Source organism: Ictalurus furcatus, chromosome 28 (assembly GCF_023375685.1).
Source record: "Ictalurus furcatus strain D&B chromosome 28, Billie_1.0, whole genome shotgun sequence".
Taxonomy (NCBI): Eukaryota; Metazoa; Chordata; class Actinopteri; order Siluriformes; family Ictaluridae; genus Ictalurus; species Ictalurus furcatus.
In genome coordinates, this window is record NC_071282.1 from 10,809,419 (window position 1) to 10,832,108 (window position 22,690).

Genomic DNA, 22,690 nt, shown 5'->3' on the forward strand with positions numbered 1-22,690 from the left:
ACCATCAGCTTTCTGACCTCGCCAAAAACCTTGTCCATGTTCACAGACCTTGGAGAGTAGTGTAACCAGAAGCAAGACTGCACTATAGAAGTGTATCTTTACTCCTTAACACCTCTGGATGCCATATGAAATACTTTTACTTTAAACACCAGAAAACTTGGCACTTCTAATGTGCCAAGAGTCATTATTAGAAAGGATTTGATTTACCCAATTGTTTTATCTTTGTATTTATTTATTTATTTATTTAAAATCTCTTTAAACAATGATTGTGATTACAAAGACAGCTAAATAAAACAGAGAAGGGAAGTCTGGCACTGTACAAAGAGTTGGTGTTGCCTATATATAAACATACAAATAAGATTGAAACTATATCTCTCTATAACATGGTCAGTTTTCAAAGAACACATATGTTTGCTGTTATCCACTCCCTCCTTATCTTTAATCAAAACATAATGTTTAATTTCCATCTCTGGCTGGTGCCAAGATTCTGTTACAAGGATGAACTCAAGAGCATTTCAGATAGTGACCCAGGGGCCACGGCTCAATTTCTTTCAGTCCTGTAACATTCAACTTTCACCTTACATGTAAATTTTACTGGAGATGGGAAAAATCCCACTTTTGTTTATGGAGGACTCAGTTTACTCAGTTTATCATTTGGAGTTGTAAAGAATTCAATCATGTATTGCAGGATTCAGAACTATGATTGGTGAAAAGCTGAAATTCACTTGGAGTGAGTCAAACAGATACAGAACAAGGGTTATGACCATGCGATTGAAGTCAGTCAAGATGTGAACTACAGAAAAAGAGGCTAAAGCTGAGATTTAATGAGGGTGTGAAGTGATGACCAAGTCTCTTTTAGTAAGAATTACAGTTCTGCTGTTTTAGATCCATAAAAAAAAAAAAATCGCTACCCTGAATGCAGTTTTTATAAGGCAGCAATTACCACCCTATGTGATAAAACATTCCATATGTTCCATCCTGTCTGTACCACTATTTAAAAAAGGATATCTCACAAATATTCGTGGTAGCCTGTGATGTTTAATGTGATTTTAAGGTCGTGGCCCTGATAAGCTTGAACTTGTGTTATGGTCACAGTCTTGGGAATAGGTTTGGAGGAATCTGGTCTCTAGGTGAATTTATATTCACATTTTCTAATGCACCCAATTAGCAAAATAGCACCCCCAGATATGCTCATACTTCATTATCATGACTGAATGAGTTACAATATAGAACTGCACTCATGATAAATTGTTAAATCTGATTGGTCAGAATGTGTTTATTAATTTTATATAACAGCACAACTCTGATGTAGTGTCACATTTCATTTGAATGTTTCTGTGGTAGCAACTAACATAGGAACTTGTGTGGCAGATTCTCAAATAATTTAAGCTGAACAATAAGAGTCTGTATTAAAATAAACCACTGTTAACAAGGAAAAATGTATAGACGTTGCAGTGATGAGTCTGTGTAAGGAGATGATTAACGTTTATGAAAGAAGTCTTCAGTCTGTGTCAGAACTGTAAGGTATAGCTGTTACTGTAAAAATTTTCCACCAGTGGGAAAGTCTTCAAGACATGGGTAACTATAAATGGATAATAGTAATAGAAGTAGAAAATGATATTTGTTGGCAAATGCCGTTGAATAAGAAAAAAAAAATCTGTCTCTTGCTGTTCTAGGAAAATGCTAAACTTAGGACTGCATCGCACCACCCTGTTGTTGATGATTTTCCTTATATAACAGCATGCCCAAATGCATTTTATTACTTACATAAGATACTTACAAATACTTACATAAGGGTTAGGTTTAGTTTGAGTCTGTATTTGGGCCTCTCTGAGTTGGGATTACTATAGCCTAAGGATTGTTGGATATGTTATAATAATAATAATAATAATAATAATAATAATAATAATAATAATAATAATAATGAGAAAAAGAGTTCTGACAGACACCATGTGACAAAGTACATGAATACACTAATATTTGTTTCTGCACTGTATATTTGAATAAACTGCTGTTTGCCTTCTGCAGGAAGAAGATGGTTTCAGCATGACACAGATTCCTTGCACACCATCTCCAAGGCTTGTTCTCAGACTCTTTCTTTCTTGTTTCATCCCATGTTTGTGTGTATTTGTGTGTGTGTGTGTGTATATGTGTGTGTGTGTGTGTGTGTGTGAGAGAGAGAGAGAGAGAGAGAGAGACTCACTTTCTCACTTTAATGTCACACTTTCTGCACACTCACTTTGTCATGTCATTCCACACGTAGACATAGTCAGCCTATGACCTTTCATTTTTAACCTTTGAACCTCGTATAACCCTGAGGAAGAGCAGGTGGGGCAGGGCCAATAAATAAATGCTTTTACAACAGGATGTTCCAGCAGATACATGTCCTCATCTGACGGGAACACTTAGCACAATTAACTCATGACTAATCTCGAACAGGCAACGTTCTGGTTCTTTCTGCCTGAAGTGATTGAGTATTTATGTAAATTGCCTTTACACATCTGAATGTTGTGCCGTTAGTATTTTAGGGCAAATGAACAAACTGCATTTTCAAATGATACTAATTCTTTTGCCCTGAAACACACATTCTTCAGCCAGACACATTCCTTTATAATAAGGGTCAGACCTGACAACTCATAGAGCAAAATGCAGGACAACACGGCCCACTTTTTTGCCTTTCCGAGAATCTAGCTCCATGGACATGCTCTTGACTTAAGCTGGAGCCTGTCCAGATGTAGTACATATCAGTGCTGGCAGTCAGCTATGAGATTACACAAGACATATCCATCAAATGCTCTCTCTCAGTCCAAACTCCAGTGATAGAGAGAGAGAGAGAGACTTAATTGAGTAAAGGCATTTTGGACCAGACATCCTGTAAAACTTATTGCCCTCAGTATGTAAGCAAGTTGAATTAGGACACACATGCACATATACAGTTTCAAAGATACAAAAGACTAATAACATAAACCAGAATAATCTGTGACTAAATAAGTTTCCTCATCCCAGCATTTGATTTACTCTGATCTGTGAGTTTTCCTTTGTTTGTGCAGGTTTAATTGATTTCCAGATCAGCCTCAGTTTGTGTTTTGGCTTCTGTCTTTAGCAAGTTTGTATGATTTAAGACCCAAAACATATAGTTGTTATATTGGTATTGATGTATGAGCTAGGATGATTGCAGCTAAAGCTGTGTGTCAGGACTGCATCTGTGTTTGGGCCTCTCTGAGTTGGGATTGATTTAGCTAAGTTCTCTGTGCGTGATGACCATCGGATATGAGTATTCATGAGCAAATCTGGACAGTATGCAATTCTGCGCACATGTTGGAATTCCCCTTTAGATAGATGTGCAAAACATCCCCCGCTTACTGCCCAGCTGCAAGTTCACATTGTCTCTGTGTTGCTCATATGATCTACATGTGTGTGTGTGTGTGTGTGTGTGTGTGTGTGTGTGTGTGTGTGTGTGTGTGTGTTTGTGTGTGTGTTTTCAACACAGCTGCAGTCTAACATTTATGTGCTCTCTTAGGAAAGAATGAGCAGCCAGATTGACTGAAGCAGTTATACATTTTTGCCTGTGTGTGTGTGTGTGTGTGTGTGTGTGTGTGTGTGTGTGTGAGAGAGAGAGAGAGAGAGAGAGAGAGACCTGCAGCTGTGCTATCACTGAGAGCCTCCAGTGAGCTGTTTGGGTCAGATACTCAGAGGTTGTATTACTTGACAGTTAAACATCACTGAGTTGTATGTATCAGTGGTTGAGTTTGAGTGGGAGTAAATGGACTTTAGTGAATTCCAGGTCAATTTTTAACTATGCGTGTGTTTTCTTAAGGGTTTTCCTGCTTCTATAGAGCTTTAGTTTAATGCACTGCAGTTTAGTTTAAAAAAAATGCATGTGCTTGGTTTTCTATATGGATATTTAAAATATAACATCCTAACTTGTCCTCAACAATACCCCACCACCACTTAAAAACAACTCCTCTACTCTGCGCAATTTGCTTCTCTAGAACTCAATTAAAAATATTGTATGATAGCACTACTTGTATTGTTCTCCGCTTGATATATCGCTTTTCTTGTATTTCCTCATTTGTAAGCCACTTTGGTTAAAAGCGTCTGATAAATGAATAAATGTACATAAATAAATGTATATACTGTGTGCTGTTGTTTAGATTTAGATATTTTATCTTGAAATAATGAGTTTTTCCATGTGTGTACTGTATGTGAATCCATGTGTGCTCTAACTAGCTGCAGTCTGGGTCCTTAAATGGTGAGTCTTGGATATATTAGAGTGTTATTCTATGGCGTTTTTAGATGCTTGGCTCTACACATCCATATATATACACACAAACACTGTATACTATATAAACAAAAAAATAGTAATCTTCAACAAAAAGTCCTCTTTAAAAAATCTTTATAATCTTAAAAACAGTCCTCCATACATTTTAAAGTCTGCTGAAACACAATTTACCTCTTTTAAGTGACCAATGCTTTTTAAAATAATTGACAGATATAAGCAAATGTTCCATCCTCACCATTCTAGGTGTTGCACAATTGTGAGAAAGCATGCTCACTCCACATTTAGCACCACAGAGTTATTTATTCACTTATTAATCAACAATGGAACTGCAAAAAGTGCTAATAGAGGCCCATTGAGGAAAGATTTATGCTGCCCCATGTTCTCTCTATGAACATTTTCAGTGGATGATGAGCAGCGTACTGGAGAGTTAACGATAAACTAGCTCAGTTTAGCAACTCTAACAGTCTGAAGCTGCCAAGATCTTGTTTTATAGCAAATAATTGAAATTAAATCTAATACATTTCCACAAAAAAGGGAAAATTTAAGTGCAGACAGTGTGTATGATGTACAGAACCATTTCTGTTGTAATATATACTGAACGTTTGGGAAAGAGAGATTATGGATTGGATAAAGTCTCACCATCCATGCACCAAAAATCAGTGCACAACCTGACCTTCTTTCCGATGCAAAGCCTGAGAAAAAGAAGAATCTTTGCTGTACAGTATGTAGGATGACTGTATGTTGTCAACTCTCAACTGCATATTCCTGGGTTACTCTAACAGTTCACTTGATAGTAGCCAATAGGGAGTCAAGTGTGATGATCTCTTGACTTAATTTTATTGGAGGCTATGTCATTAATAATGCCATCCTATTCCACCAAAATCAATGGTCACGAAAAACTGCTGATCAGCTCTCTCACTGGTAACAGATGTCAGTCTGACAGTCAGGTCTTGAAAGCTCATCAGTTAAAATAGTTTTTTGTTAATAAGTAAACTTACTATTTTAAGTGGTCTTTGAAGAACACTTAATGCTTTGTGGCAGTATGTTGTGTACTGACAAGACAACATACAGTACTGTAGAACAAAATAAACTAGAATGTTTATATCTTTATAAATTTGGAAACATGACACAGCATGGAGAAGTAATTCTCATGTCAAGAATGAAAATTTACAAACACAAATGCCAGTGCCCATTCTCTGTCTTGACTTTTTTTGATGAGAAGAAACAGCAACAAAAAATTACATTATGTTTTTTGGAACACACAGGTTGAATGCTCTGTTCAACAGATAACTCAAAATGGCTTGTGAGACAATGAACTTTGAACAGTCTCAAGTATGGAATAAAGGTTTTTTGGATATACCATTCCTAGAGGAATAATGCCTCTTCTCAGCCAGTTTGTTTGACTTCAGACTAAAAAGAGGAGTTGGGGTTGCTGTGTTAAGTTTGGCTGGCTTCACTGGTCCCAATGTGGAGTCCCAGATAGCTCATACGCATTTATACCTTAGCCGTCTCCAGTTTATTATTGCATCATGAGAAACTAGCTCTCTTTATGTGTGTTAAGTTGGATGGGCTGTTTTAAACTCACAGGATACAGCTGTGTTAGATTATGGTCTTAAACATTTAATAAAAGTGACTTGATACGAAAACAATGGGTGGTTAGATAGCTGAAGTCATCTGTGTAGAAGGACTGAGGTGTAGAATACAATGCTATACCAGAATACTACAATACTATAATAAACACATCACACATGATGTGTTATTATAGGAAATATGGGAGTCATGGCCAAAGCAGGAGAAAAACGCAGGCAAAAAGGATGAGTATAAGCAAATTCATGTTCAAAATCCAGAGATAATGCCAGAAGTCCATCCAACCATCCATCCCTCTTCTACCGCTTACTCCTTCTTCAGGGTCGCGGGGGGAACCTGGAGCCAATCCCAGGGAGCATTGGGCACAAGGCAGGGTACACCCTGGACAGGGTGCCAGTCCATCGCAGGGCACAATCACATACACACTCACACACCCATTCATACACTATGGACATGCCAATCAGCCTACCATGCATGTCTTTGGACTGGGGGAGGAAACCGGAGTACCCAGAGGAAACCCCCGCAGCACGGGGAGAACATGCAAACTGCGCACACACATGGCCCCGGCGGGAATCGAACCCCGGACCCTGGAGGTGTGAGGCGAACGTGCCACCGTGCACCCCATGCCAGAAGTCAAATCCAGATAAAACTATAAGCATAGAGCTAGGAAATAGGGAATACAGACTAGGAAACTATTCAGGTATCAAGTGGCTGTCGATGACAAACTACATGTATACACATTACAATATATATTATGGCCAAAAGTAGACAGCTGAGCATAACAACCAGATGTGCTTGGTGAACATCCCTTTCTAAAAACATGAACATTAATGTGGAGTTGATCCCCTTTAATGCTATAACAGCCTTGACTCTTCTTTGGAAGTCTTTCCACTTGTTTTTGGAGTGTGAGTTCACAAGTATATGAGTGAGGTTGGGCACTGATGTTGAACATGAAGGCCTGCCATGCAACAGTGTTCAGTGGGGATAAGGTCAGGGCTCTGTGAAGGTCACTCAAGTTCTTCCACACCAAATTTGGCAAACCATGTCTTTATGGATCCCGCTTTGTGCACAGGGGCACTGTCATAGTGGAACAGGTTTGGGATAGGCCAGTTAACTCCTTTGAAGTGAAACCATAATGCTACAGCCTACAAAGACATTCTAGACAATTGTGTGCTTCCAACTTTTTGGAACAGTTTGGAGAATGCCCACATATACAGTATTTATATGTAAATCACACCAGGTTTCTCATGACCCTGTAGGATAAGCGGTATAGAAAATGGATGGATGGATGGAAATGTTGGTGTGCAACAATTATTGGCACCCAATGAGTTCATATGAGAAAAATATGTTTGAAGTATATTCCCACTGATATTTAAAAAACATTTTGTACACCTAGGTGACTAGGAACATGAATTGTTCAACCGTGACTTCCTGTTCCACAGGGGTATAAATAACACATAGGCCAAATTCCCTTATTCATTCACAGGGCCAGTCCTAGACATTTGGAGGCCCTAGGCAAAATTTATGTTGGAGGCCCCCTGCACCGCTCCTACATGTTTTTTCCTATTACTTTAAAAAGTTCCCTTGATTAAAGTTTTTTTTTTAAAGTCAGTTTATTATAATTTAATTAGAAATTACTCATAAAGCCACACTGACTAAAAATTTTAAGGCTGGATGTTTTTTTTTGCAGTAATTTGTTCAGTAATTTATTTACAGTAATACACCCACTTACTATCTGGGATAACGAACAGTTTTGCCTACTCTATACAGTAAAATGAAAAATCCTGCACATCACTTCAGTAAATAAACATCAGTGCCTTTATTGGTTTTTCCTAGCTGGGTATGGCCAGCATTCCCCCTCCTATTGAACCAATATAGACTATAAATATAGTCATATTATGTATTGCTGTGCAATCCCTTAAATATGCACTCTATACACAAATCACCTGCTAGTGGAAGTGAAAGAGACAAACTACTAAGCAGAAAGAATAGTTAATTTCATCATAAAATTATATGCTTATTTTATGCTTATTTTTCAATAAATATAACATTTATGATTTGAAAACTAAAATGAAGTATTATGTTAAAACAGTAATGTAAACATCAGTGGAATTTAGAAGATATACAGACAGTTGAGGTACTTTTTTAATGCTCTTTGACTTTGAATACAAACTTCTTTACTTTTACTTTAGTAGCTTGCTAGTCGGCTCCTGACGCAATGTCACTGTACGCGTGAATTCAAAGTGTCCGACAGTCTCGACATGTCGATGGCGCTTGCGTTCTTTTGAACTCAGAATAAATGGGCAAATGATCTCTCCTGAAATGACTCTGATCGACAGAACAAGGCCAGTTAATTTTTAGAATACATTACAATCACTCCAAAATAGATTATGACAACTCACATTCTTTCTTTGCGTGCCTGTTTTGCCTTTCGCTCAGCAGACCCTGAAGGATGTGTTTGTTTCTGTGCCATAAGTCACTGACTTAAAGTCAGTCAACTGCAGAAAAGGGTACGATTAAGGAATATAGTTGTGATGCGTAGCAAAAGGTTCTTGAGCATCACAAAATTTGAAGTGACCATAAAAATATAGCAAAAGCATTTAAAATGCCCATTTCCACCATAAGGGCACTAATTAAGAAGTTCCAGTCAACTGCAAATGTTATGAATCAACCTGGAATTGGATGTGTGTCTAGGTTGTCTCAACGCACTGTGAAGAGGATGGTTCAAGTGGCCAAAAATCTCCAAGGATCACAGCTGGAGAACTGCAGAAGTAAGTTGCATCTTGGGTTCAGAAAGTCTCCAAAATTACAATCCAAAGTAACCTGCATCCCCAGAAGTTGTTTAGAAGTGTTTCAAGAAAAAAAAAAAAAACTCTACTCTAATCCAAAGACAAACTCAAGTGTCTTTAGTTTGCCAGACACTACTGGAACTTCAAATGGGATCGGGTTCTATGGTCAGATGAAACCAAAATAGAGTTGTTTGGCAATAAACACCAGAGGTAGTTTTGGTGCACACAGAAAGGTAGCCATATGTAAAAGTACCACATGCCCACGGTTAAACAGGGTGGTGGCTCTTTAATGTTTTGGGGCTGTTTTTTCTAAACATTTTGTTAGGATACATGGCATCATGGACTCTATCAAATATCAACAGATATTAAATGAAAAGCTGAATGCCTCTGCCAGAAAGCTTAAAATGGACCATAGTTGGACAATGATAGGCAGACATACCCAAAACATACGTCAAAATCAGTACAAAAATGGTTTACTGACCACAAAATAAAGGTCCTGCCATGGCCATCCCAGTCCCCTTACTTGAAACCCATAGAAAACCTGTGGGGCAAAGAGGAGAATCCACCAGCATGGACCTCGAAATTTGAAGGATCTAGAGAGATTCTGTATGGGGGAATGGTCTCAGATCCCTTGCCATGTATTCTCTAACCTCATCAGGCATTATAGGAGACGACTCAGAGCTGTTACCTTGGCAAAGATAACATCTTTGGATAAACCTGTGTTCATTGCCAGAAACTGCAATCTCTTTGTGAAATTCTTGAAGAAAAGCAGATTTCGTAGATCTCTGGTTGCACATCACAACATTAGTAAAAGAAGCCCTTGATCATCTAGAATTTATACTGATGAAAGACTTTTGCTTTGGGTACATGAGGTACATGATTATGTGTTTGATTAGGGTTGGGTCAAAATTTTCTTTAGGCTTTTAGCTTCTGGTTAAAACCACCAACAGTTATAATAAGGACAAAAAATTTTAATTAGTTATCTCAAAATAAGAACTGAAGAGAAGAAGGACTGTAAAAAGAATGCAAAAGAAGCAAGGTGGAATGAAACCATAAATTAAGGGCACTGTTGATTTCCTCAGGTGCTTTACTGGCAGTCAAATAGAAAAAAAAATGTTGCAATGAATAGTCTCCTATCATACTTTTTTCTCAGAATTGTCATGACTTTTCTATCTGAAGACTTTTGAGGGAAGATTAAGCCTTCAAATTTTGGAAACGTGGTGGCCACCCAAAGACAAACATTTGTTTCTTGACAAACATTGTTTCATATAATAGTAATGTCAAGATAGATGGGAAGGGAAGGCATGCAGAAGAGAATGAGCAAGCAAAGCACAATCAGTAATATCATAAGAAAGAAAATTGCTTGTACAGAAGAAGTGTTGTGACTGTTGAAATTGTGGATAGTTTAACGTGGCAATTTTGTTGCTGTAGGGAAGAAAATAGGGATGAGTCAGAGAAAAAACTTAATAAAGAGAGTTGATGGGCCATTGCCAGACAGAAATCCAGTGGTTTACAGTTTAGAGAACTCAACCTGGAACTGGGTTATACTGCTCTTCCCAAAGCAGTGTTTACACAGGGACCATGACACAAAGGGAATTTCTGCAAAGTCAGCTTTGTTGGACTAGTTTAACATGACTATAACCAATAAAACTGTTCCAATCACACAGTGTTTTCATGCAGTCCTTGTTCTTGGAGAAGATGGTTGAAGTATCTCTGATTAATGCATCTATGATCATTAGCAAATGAAAACATGGAAAATGGGAAGAATGGCTTGCATAAAAGTGATGGGACACTGAGGCATGTTTGTGGAACAGTTTGAGCTATTTATAGTGAGCTAAAGCACATGTTCTTTAATCTGTCTTGATAACATAATAGATTTCGTTGCGTTCTAGGCCACGTAGATCAGCTCATTTGTCTATAGTTGTGTGTTTTTGGGAGGGTTTGTGCTATATGCTTAAACACAAAGTCAAGGCACTCTCAATCCATCAACCTTGTACATCTATAGATACACTGGAAATTGCAAGCCACAGGAAGGAAACTATAATGACAAAGCATAGGCTTTGATTCATGTTTGAATAAGGAGAGTTTACATTAAATTTACAAGCACTGGTGCCCTGTCATCAAGTTTCCCTCAGAAGATAATAACAAGGAAATCAGAGTTACCTCATGCAAAGCAATATGGAAGTCCTTTATAAAAACACCAAAGTGGCAACAGACATGTCAGATTTATTACTGATAGGCAGACATACCTTACCCACACACCATCTGACTATCTTTGGTTACGGTGTATCATTATTGTTCCTTGGAACAATAAGGTACATGAAACTGTATACACGGTAAAATTTCTGTATTATTTCACTGACATGAACCAGAGTTGGAACATGTCCAATCCCACAGCCAATCATATGGTCTTCAGTCCTGGAGGTGCTGAATGCAAATCTCGCACTTTGTGTCTGAACAGACGCTGTACTGATGGCGTAACCTTGCCATGGGCCAAAGCGCTTTCAGCATCTGTTTGATTCATGACGTTATTACTTTGTAAATATTACATGGATCACATTAAGCTCAGCATAAGTCAGTGGGATACTCGTTTAGTCACTCATTCACTCCTCAGCTCCACTTTCTTCCATGGCACATTTGAACAGCTGTGAGTGGTTTTGTGGTTTTTCTTATTATGGTTACGAGGAACCTTGTCCTACACTAGTGTAAAAAGGCCACTTGTGCCACGTCTTGTACCATACAGTTTAGGTTGTTTTTACAAGACTAAACTAAGATTTTTCAGGGATCAGGCTGTGAATACATGAAAGCTCATTTTGGTAGTGTTGAGTAATATGTACTTGTGCAAAACTGTTGACTGAGGTGTCAGATGCTTCCATAGCCACAAAAAGTAAATGCTTTACACACAGCTGTCAATCAGTCTGATTCTAGATGAAATCATAGAGGAAGGGTGTTGGTCTTGGCTGTTGGAGGCCAGGCTGACGGCAAAAACATAGTAAGTTGAGCTACGGTAAGGCTTTCTTCAAATGAGCTCATTCAGAATGGAAAAAAGGCATCCATTATCTGGGCAGACTGCCTGCTACAGTAAAGTCATCTAATGTAATGTAATGTTGTCTAATGTCCCCCAAAGTAGGCCAAATGTCAGACTTTAGGGAATGCTTGTTATTGTCCTTTTTTCAGCTGGGAAGGATGATTTTAGGCTTGTAATAGAATTAACGGTGCTATACAAACAAAGAGATTGGTATAATGCAGGAAATTAAAGTGCAAGAATAAAAGTGGATTACATAGATTTTGAGGAGATGGGTGACATCTGCTTTGTCATTACCCACAATAATGCCACAGAAATTGAGTTCAGCAGTACCAAAGATAACAGGGCTTTTTATACTTGCTGAGCACTGGTTCATGTATGTCAGGCATAATGGTTAATCCACTGCTTGGGCCCAATTAAGTTCATCAAGCATACACGCGTGTGTGTGTGTGTGGGGGGGGGGGGGGGGGGTAACTTTAGATTTAGGATAAAAGTTAATAAATAAATGGTTAACTTTAGATTTATGCACATCAATGGAAGGTCCTTAAGTGGATAAGAAAGACAAACATATGTGTGTGTGTGTGTGTGTAAGACTAAGTGTAAGTAAGTATAGTGGGATAATGATATTGTGTAATGGCTGCTGTACTCAGGGTTAATTTACTGTGACTGGCCTCTGAGAGATGGCTTTGTCATCACGTGATTGCTGAAGTGTGTCAGTAGAGACTCCTGTAATCATCTGGAAAGGAAAAGAGGGAATAAGGGATCTCATCCATCCTTATCACTGAACCATGTGTGAGAGTGTAAATGTCACTTCTAAACACTCTGAACAGCTGTCCATGCCTTATTTTATGAAGCCAAAAAAGGGAAACTGTTGACTGAAAAGAGAATAAGAGGTGTGTGTTTGTGTCTGCATGTGAGAGTGAAAGGGAGGAAGGGAGGGGGCCGTAGGCAGGTGGTGTTCATTAGGGCCTCTCCCACATTTATGTCACCATGGGAATAGAGCTGTTGTGAAAGTGGGGCTCTGGACCCCCATAATCCCACCTCCCTCTCAGTTTCTCAGAGAAGCCAAACTTTATTGCAAAGAGTAACATAGTGTAAGGCAAGAAGGATATACAGCAGTATGCTGGTTCAGTAAAAGCGAAAAACAAGAGTAACAATAAAATAAATACACAGGACAATGTACAGTGTACACAGTTGGTTTTATGTTGTATGATTACAGTGGTCTTTTATGATTATTACTTGTCACACTGTACAAGATGATCCCAGTAAAAATTTGGCTGAATTCTATAACAGGCTGTGTGAAAATATATATTCCATGTCAGATAATATGACAAAGATCCTTTAATGACAGACCTGTGAATATGTCATCAATCAGTGCAATCTGGCCTTGTGCAGAAAATGGGGTTTCAAAACAGAAACATTCTTTGAAGTGAGGTTGAGGTAATAAGGATATTTTTTCTGTAAATGAGCACAGCTTTTTTTTACATTTTGGCTTCACAAATACTGAATTTGTAGCTGTCCTGTGAGTTTTGAATAATCCTATGCCATCCTCCTATTGGTGGCTTTTAGATGATCATCATAGCAGCCATCACACTGTGATTTTAGTCAAAAATCTCTGACACTGCCAGAACGGCTGTCTCAGGTCTTCTTGACACTAAATCGGTATATCAAATAATGTAAGCATTTTAACAATTAAGCATTCTAATACTGCAGATTGCAACTCCAATGAACAAAGAATTCTTTTATGATTATGTTTTTTGTCTGTGACAGGATATGTGTACAGTGTAAACCCTGCTATACAGTGCAGGTACAACAGGTTGATTAGAAGTCAGAAACATTCAAAACAGGCTGTTGGATCAAATTATTTCCTCTCTGCTCTTTTGGTTTATTTTGGTTTGCTCTTTGGTTTCTCTTGCCTTCCAAGCATATCTGAACTGTTCTAAGTCAGTTCTTTTGTGCGTGTGAATTTATGTGCCTTTTGCCAATACACCATCATTCACCATGAATCACAAGCTGATTATTTTACAGCAAATTCATGCAGTATTTGTTTGAAACAAAATTCAGACTTTGAGAGAGCCAAAAATGACCAGCTGTTTAAACCCAGCCGTGGGCAGAAAAGATTATGGGGTAGATGACATCCGCTCTGTCGTTACTCACAATAATGCCACAGGAACTGAGTTCAACAGTACCAAATCCTACATGGCCTCCATCCAAAGTCTCTTTTTAACAGGCTGGCACTCCCTAATGCATGCAAAATATCAGGAAATATAATTGTTAAAGCCACTAATTGTCCCCATTTTCAAAGTAATTAGGTTAGAAAATTGGACGCTGGATGAGGCACCTGCTTATCCAAAAAGCCATTTGAGGGTGCTGTGGCTTCATTCCCACCAAACCACTGTAATTCACCAGCATGCATAAGCACAATTCATGTATTTTAAACTGTAGTTGCTTGACACACCAGCAGTTGTGGCATCCATATTTATATTCAGCCACAGTTGCAATCTGTTCATCTCAGCATAGATTTACCTCAGAGATGTCTGCCAGTGTGGCATGGTTAGTGGGTCAATTTTTTTTTTATAGTGTTAGCTTGGGCCAAGGCACAGTATGTTCCATGTATTCTATTCAGCTACCCAGCATAACTGTGAAGAATATCTTGTACAGTGGGAGAGAACAAGTGGGGAGCCCAGAGGGTGAAAGGAGATGAAAAGACAAAATGGTGGAGGGAATTATAATTGGACTGCAGTTTACACTATGAGGATATTTAATGAACGTGACGTGAACTCAGATCTAAGTTCTGTGGTCAAAGTTACACTAATGATTCTTTTCACCTCTGCGTTGGATCTACCTATGGTTTACAGCTTTTAATTCCTACTATTGGTTTAAATTTGTCCAAAACCCATAATTAAACTTTAAATTGGCTCCAAATTTCTCGAACATTCTTTTTTCAACATTACCTGATATATTCATTAGCTGTTAGGCTAAAAAAATAGATTGAATAACTATGTAATAAAAGATTATTATTCATCTATAGGGCCAGACTGCTAACTATATTCATTCATTTTAATTTTACAATCTGGTGCTACCACCAGGACTGAGAGAGAGGGAGAGAGAGAGAGAGAGAGAGAGAGAGAGATAGGGACTATGTAATTCCTTGAAAGGTAAGTTTTTCTAAATAGCTGTCTGTAATGCAGTTCCACATCTATACTTTTTTCTCATGAGTGTCAGTGTGATACTGTGCAGTTCTCCTCAGTTGGCAAGTCTCTTCAGTGAAGAAGCTTATGGTATCTGAGTAAACTGAATACTTTTAGAAAAATCAAACCGTTCCTTGGTATGACTTGATTGATGATACAGCAATATAATCTCGCTAAACTGAACTAAGGGGCTATTTGGAGACTGCCTTGTTTTAGATTTATTTTGTATCATATACAAAGTTTCCTAATGCTCTATGAATGCTGGACTGACTGCCACATGTTCTAGTGAGCAAAAACAGTTTTGCAAGTGGGCCAAAAGAATTAAGTTTAATTTGTGTATCTGGAGACAGATAAAGTGTCATGTTCATGAAGAACTTCCTCTTTAAGATGTATTGGCATACAGGCAACCTAAAGCCTTTTGTTAAGATACAAGTTGCATTATCACAAGCTGAAAGATGTAACATTACTTTATTTGTTCTGGGAGAATAATAGCACATGAATAATTTAAAGCATAGTCTTTTCCATTTTCCTAGATTTCTTTTAGAGATTTTAGATCTGTATGTCAAAGCTGTCTGAATTTGGCAGAAGAGACAGCGGAGAGAGAGTGAAAGACAAAATCTCTCCCAGTGGATGGATGAATAGTTTGGGTTGTGGTGTTGGGTTAGGTCAAGTATAGCAAGATTAAAGTGATTGTGGTGCAGAGGAAAACCACAGTAATTATGAGATCAGGGCATTGGTTGGCCTGCCTGCTTCCTTATGACTGTCTAAACTATGTAATTGGGAGCAGGTACAGAAAGGCACAGAGAAAACGGTCTCCGCTTCTGACTGCTTGGATGTGCTTTGCTTTTTTTTGTTTTGATTTGCTCACATTTAACAACAGTTAACTCCTGGACTACTAATCTTTTCTGAAGGTGCTAAAACCACTTTAGGCCTTTGTAATGTGATAATACAGATGATTTAAGATCAATGAATGTCTAATGAAAAAAGTCACTAATAAGTGGCACTAATGTAGTCTTTCAGAACAATTGGACATGATTATTAATAATTAATTTTGGTACTAAGCAGCAGTATTTGAATCCATTGGTGTCAGTGGGAGTTAGTGTGTTATGCCAGAAATAAACGTTGACTCCACAGTGTCATATATCAAGGAGGTAAATCTGGACTTCATTTCCCAGCAGCCACTGCACCAAATTACTGTCACATGACCACCTGCACCTGTATCACATTTTTGTTTAACAAGCACTCATATATATAGCCACTGTTTGCACTGCTACTTTGTCTCACGTAATTGTCTTTCCATGCTTTTGTCCACGCATCAATGTTTGGTTTTGCCACAGTATTTTGCCTCGTGTTATTGTGTCTTTGTTGTTTTTTGTCTGTTTGTTTATTAAATGTTTGAAGATCTGCACTTGCTTCCATATCCATCTTTGTAACGTGATAGAACGTGAGACCTACAACGGAAGCAGCGGATCAACATGAAATACCTGGGCTTCACTCTACCACCCATGTTCGCGGAGAACTATGCCACGCCACGCCAACAGCAGGAGGAGTCCGGGTACAAGTGGGAGCCTGTTGTCTGGGCTAGTACCATCTCCCACCCTCCCTCCCCTATTATGGATCTAGTTCAGCAAACGGAGTCGCTCTGCCTTCCTGCTCAGCTGAGGACGCCACTCAGCCTTTCTGTTCAGCTGAGGACGTTGCTCTGCCTTCCTGCTCAGCTGAGGATGTCGCTCTGCCTTCCTGCTTGGCTGAGGACGTTGCTCTGCCTTCCTGCTCGGCTGAGGACGTCGCTCTGCCTTCCTGCTTCACTGAGGACGTCGCTCTGCCTCCATGTTTCGCTGAGGACGTCGTTCCTCTTCTTTACTGCGCGCCGTATGTCACTCCCCCCTCCTGCTCCACGGAGGGCATTCTTTCCCCACTGTGCTCCGCGGAGAGCATCGTTCCTCCCTTTGGCCTCATGGAAAACCTCGCTCCCCTCCCTGGCCAGGCGGAGAACCTCGCTCCCCTCTATGGCCTCGCGGAAATCTTGGAGCTTCCCTCGGGCCTCGTGAAGACCATCGCTCCCCTCTCCTGTCCTGCGGAGGAAGTTGTCCTGCTGTCCTGCCCCGCAGACATTGCTCTGAGCTCCAGCCCCGCTGAGGACGTCACTCTGCTTACCTGTTCCACTGAGGATGTCGCTCTGCTTACCTGTTCTGCTGAGGACGTCGCTCTGCTTACCTGTTCTGCTGAGGACGTTGCTCTGCTTACCTGTTACACTGAGGACATTGCGTTGCTTTCTTGCTCTGCTGAGGATGCCACTCAGTCTCCTAGTTCTGCTGGGGACATTTTGCCCAAGGGGCCAGGACCACCAGATGGCGGGAGTGCATTTTTGGGCGCTTCTCCCGGGGGGGGGGTTCTGTCATATATAAAGGAGGTAACTCTGGACTTCATTTCCCAGAAGCCACTGCACCATATTACTGTCACATGACCACCTGCACCTGTATCACGTTTTTGTTTAACGAGCACTCATATATATATATATATATATAGCCACTGTTTGCACTGCTTCTTTGTCTCACGTAATTGTCTTTCCATGCTTTTGTCCACGTGTCAATGTTTGGTTTTGCCACAGTATTTTGCCTCGTGTTATTGTGTCTTTGTTGTTTTTTTGTCTGTTTGTTTATTAAATGTATGAAGATCTGCGCTTGCTTCCATATCCATCTTTGTAACGTGATACACAGCTTGCGCATAATATGCTGCGATGCATTCATGGAAAGTAATGGGTACACATGGGAGACACCTAAAGGCCATAATGACTTTGGCACTCATGAACTTCCATGAAGAAATTCTATTAATCAACAATTACCAATTAAATCCTGATCCTTCAGCATATTATAAAGGCCATATGAGATTTATATTACTCATCTCACAATGTTAAAGTATGCAAATCTAGAACTGTTTCCAGTTTAAAAATATGACATAAATACAATGTGCCTTTAAAGCCTCAACATAACAATAAATAGCATTTTATAATAGCAAGTGAGCTAGTTACAGAATAAGATCAGTTTTGTTCACTTTTTCTCTCTCCAATATCCAATCCAGTACTTTCTGCTGCTATCAATACTGGCTTGATGAATTGATGGCGTCTCTATACAGCGATGATGTTTTATAACTCATCTATCATTTGTTAGAACTAATCTTTGCAAAATCTAAACACCTTGACTTCACAGAATGCATGGTTTGTTTTCAGGTTAACCCGCACCCTGTGGAATCTTTTTGAAACAATTGTATCAATTCAAATGAATAAAAAATGTCTTTTCCATGAAGCTGATGTTATTCACACCAAATACTGCATGATAAATGTCTTGCACACTGCCCGCAGTTCTCCCTCATCTGATGGGTTCAGTGGACCAGAAGACAAACCCCATGATACTTCCATCCATCCATCCATCCTCTATACCGCTTATCCTCCCATGATACTTGTTCTCACAAAATTAAATATTTGAATCAACTGTCACTGAAAACATAGTTTTATCAGTCCAGACCCTGAAAATATTTGGTCTCCCCTCCCTGTCCCGCAGGACTGCACTGGAGCCCATTCATCAGGCTTTTTAATACAACCATTGTTTTTGCTCTCTCCCTTTTCCTGTCTATTGGTTATCTTACACATGCATATAAGATTTATTTCTGTTGTATAGCCAGTCACGCATGGCTAATGTTGTAGACATGGCCTTTGGTAAACATCCTGTGCTTCAGTCTACATAATAATAATGTGGTAGCTGTTGCTAGTTGTAACATTGGCTGTGTTAGTTAAAAGTGGATATGTATTACAATCTGCATTTTCTCACTGTCACACCCAAATACCCAGACACCCTTTAACACCAATGTTCTATGTCAAAGCATGAACAAACTTTTAACATACTCAAACAGCAAGAATATACCAGCTATCACATAGACAGAGACAACTAGGGATGTAACACAATACACTTTGTATATCTGTATCTGTTTAGTGGTCCAAGTATCCTTATCGGGGCTTGACATCCATTCGAAGGTGTTTTTTTTAAAGTAAAGATAAACTTTACCATTATGCTAGGCCCAAACCTGTTCCAGTATGACAGTGCCCCTGTGCACAAAGCAAGGTCCATAATGACATGGTGTGCCAAAGTTGGAGTGGAAGAACTCGAGCCCCTTGCACAGATCCCTGACCTCAACCTCAGTGAACACCTTTGAGATTAACTGGAACACCAGCTGCATGTCAGGTCTCCTTGCCCGATATCAAGACCTGAGTTTACTAATGCTCTTGGGCAAATCTGCACAGTCACATTCTAGCATATAGTGTAAATCCTTACCATAGGACTGGAGTCTGTTATAGCAGCAAAGATGAGCACATCTAACTTTCATAATTATGTGTCCACATAATTTTGACCATATAGTGTAGCTGGTTCTATTTTTCAAAACATAAATCAACCAAAAGATTTAAAACACAGCAACCATGTCCAGGCATTTACTAAGGATTCAATTCAATTCAATTTTATTTGTATAGTGCTTTTAACTGTGGACATTGACTCAAAGCAGCTTTACAGAACATATAAACAAAGGATACAGATTTGACTGTTTTGACAGATTTGACAGATACAGGTTGACTGAATGAATGCCCTAAATGTGTGTCTCCTGTTCATATCTGTATTTGTACCTATTTAGAACACATCCCTTCATTATGAATAACGTATTCATATTACCTCCCTAGATCAGCTGGTTAGGGCTAGTTTTATATACACCGACCAGTCATAACATTAAAACCACCCGTCCCACTTACGCTGCCAAAACAGCTCTGACCTGTTGAGGCATGGACTCCACAAGACCTCTGAAGGTGTGCTGTAATATGTGGCACCAAGATGTTAGCAGCAGATACTTTAAGTCTTATAAGTTGAAAGGTGGGGCCTCCTTAGATCGGACATCCTACAGATGCACGATTGAACTGAGATCTGGGGATTTTGGAGGCCAAGTCACCACCTTGAACTCTTTGTCATGTTCCTCAAATCTTTCCTGAACAATTTCTGTAGTATGGCAGGGTACATTATCCCGCTGAAAGAGGCCACTGCCATTAGGGAATATGGTTGCCATGAAGGGGTGTACTTGGTCTGCAGCAATGTTTAGGAAGGTGGTACGTGTCAAAATAACATCCCCATGAATGCCAGCACCGAAGGTTGCCCAGAGAATCACACTGCCTCCGCCAGCTTGCCTTCTTCCTGTACTAGTACCATCTATTCCCCAGGTGAGCAACACACATGATGTAAAAGAAAATGTGATTCATCAGACCAGGCCACCTTCTTCCATTGCTTCAGTTCTGATGCTCATATGCCCATTGTAGTGGCTTTTGGCAGTGAACAGGGGTCAGCACTCTGGCTGTCTGCAACTATGCACCCCATACACAGCAAGCTGTGATGCACTGTGTGTTCTGACACCAGCATCATAGCCAGCATTAACTTTTTCATTAATTTGTGCTACAGTAGCTCTTCTGTGGGATCAGACTAAAAGGCCTAGCCTTCAATGAGCCGGTTCTGAACTGCAGAACCAGTTGTCATTCCTTGGACCACTTTTGGTAGGTACTAACCACTGCATGCCGGGAACACCTCGCAAGACCTGCTATTTTAGAGATGCTCTGTCCAAGTCCTCTACCCATCACAGTGTGGTCCTTTTCAAAGCCTTCTCCTGCTTCCAAAACATCAACTTCAAGAACTGACTGTAATGAGATAATCAGTGTTGTTCATGTCACCTTTTAGTGGTTTTAATGTTATATGTATATTTAAGTGTATATAAGTGCTGGTAGAAGGATTTGAACATCAGCCATGTTACACTAGAAGATACATTATTTGTTGATAGAAGATTAGTTTTGGTGCTTTTTTGGTTGTTTTTTTTTTACTTGTATGTTTATATAGTTGCAATATAACATACAAAATAATATGCAATATAACACTGCAGTGTTACTGCAGTGCATATGGTTCTGAGTAAGCAGAAGTGACCCTTGTTAAATAATTTAACAAGGGACACGTCTACTTATTCAGAACCATAATATTCTGACCCACAGTGGACCTCTTTCCTCCCACTGATGGTTAATTTCTTGCTGTCACTTATCTTAAATTCAAATCTCTCCACCCTACCTCCTTCCTTAAGACTTGCTCAACTAATACCTACCCCCCTCTCCCATCTCATTAACAAGCCCATTGAGTCTGGTTACATTCCTCTGCCCCCTAAAACTGTTATAGTTGTAGTTATATCAATTCTTAAGAACTGTTTCCCAGACCTAGTGGTTGCTCAACACTAATATTGCAGCCCTCCCGAATTGTTCAACTTTAACCTTGACTAAGTTTGAATCCTGGAAAAATCCTGTTTTCATGATCATGCGCTACCTAAATTCTCAGTTAATTTGTATTTAAACCCTAATACAAACTAAGCAATCATACAAAATGCAACCACACTGTATAGCTACTCTGGCTGGTTGTCTCTTTTTCAGTGAAGTACAAGCTCCTACAACTTGCTTTTAAGGCACTGAACACAGAGCTACTCTGTGGTGGTCCTCTCTGGTGGTCCTTAAAATCAGACTGGTCTCTGTAGAGGGCTGATTGTTCAGTGTTATGGCCCCCGGACTCTACAACTCCATTCCACAATCTCTTAATCTCCTCTGCCAGCTTTCAGTGTCCACCTGAAAATGTGTAACATGCTAAACATCATTATATAATGTACTGTGTATTGTAAGTGAACCCACATTATGTTCTTTTTTCCAGGTATGTTGCTTTCCAGTGCTGATGGTCAGAACAATGAATGTAGCAAACTGATGTGTAATTAGTGGAGCAAGTAGTGGAAAGCATTTTACAAGCATTGGAATAAGACATACACTACATTACTATAGCAATAATTAACAACGTTTACATTTATTTGTCCACCTAGAGCCCAGGAAAATGGTTACTCACTTACACATCAACATTTGTCCTCTAACAGTACTCATAAAAAGAGGCCTATTGAATGTGTAAAAAAAAAAGACAACTAGACAACATGTAGAATTCTTAGGAGAAAATATTACTATATTGCAAATCCAATTTAAAACCATAAGACCCCCAGTATAGGCATAGTCCTCCTATATAGTGTTGTGATCTAGTCTTTCTAGTGTTGTGCCTGTTGCTGTTGTGATTGAATTAATGCCAAGTGCTTTATCTAGATAATGTCATTCACACCAGCTCCAAAACTGAAAAAAAACATAGGAATTTGTAAAGTTGTTGGACCATATAATAATGTTCAGATTATCTTTTGAAAGTTGGCCTAAATAAGCACCAAAAAGTATTCACACCCCCATCTGGTACCATCACACACCAGCCTAGTGTGCAATATGGTTTATTCCCGTATATAACTGTTAATGCTGTTGAGTTAATATTATACTGCAGTATACCTTCTCGATTCAGAAGGTGGGAATTAATTTTCTATAACTACATTTCTAAAACAGCTTGAAGTTCTGGCTGTAACTTTAATGATCGGTTTAAATTAATACACTTGTTCTAATATGTTTTAATTTCTAGGTGATAACAGGAACTAACTTGTTTCACTGACATTCCATATCATACTTGATTTAATTTGTTTAGTTTTTAGTCATTTTTAGTATCATAATCCTATGTAAAACATTCCATTTGAACCCTAGGTAAAACATTGTAACAATGCAATACTGTATTAATATATAATTTCACAGTAGGGTTTTAGGTATTTGGGCTATACGTTCTGGCAAAAAAAAAAAAAAAAAAAAAAAATACAATTTTGCTTTCTTACAGTACTTGCATAGACTAAGCCA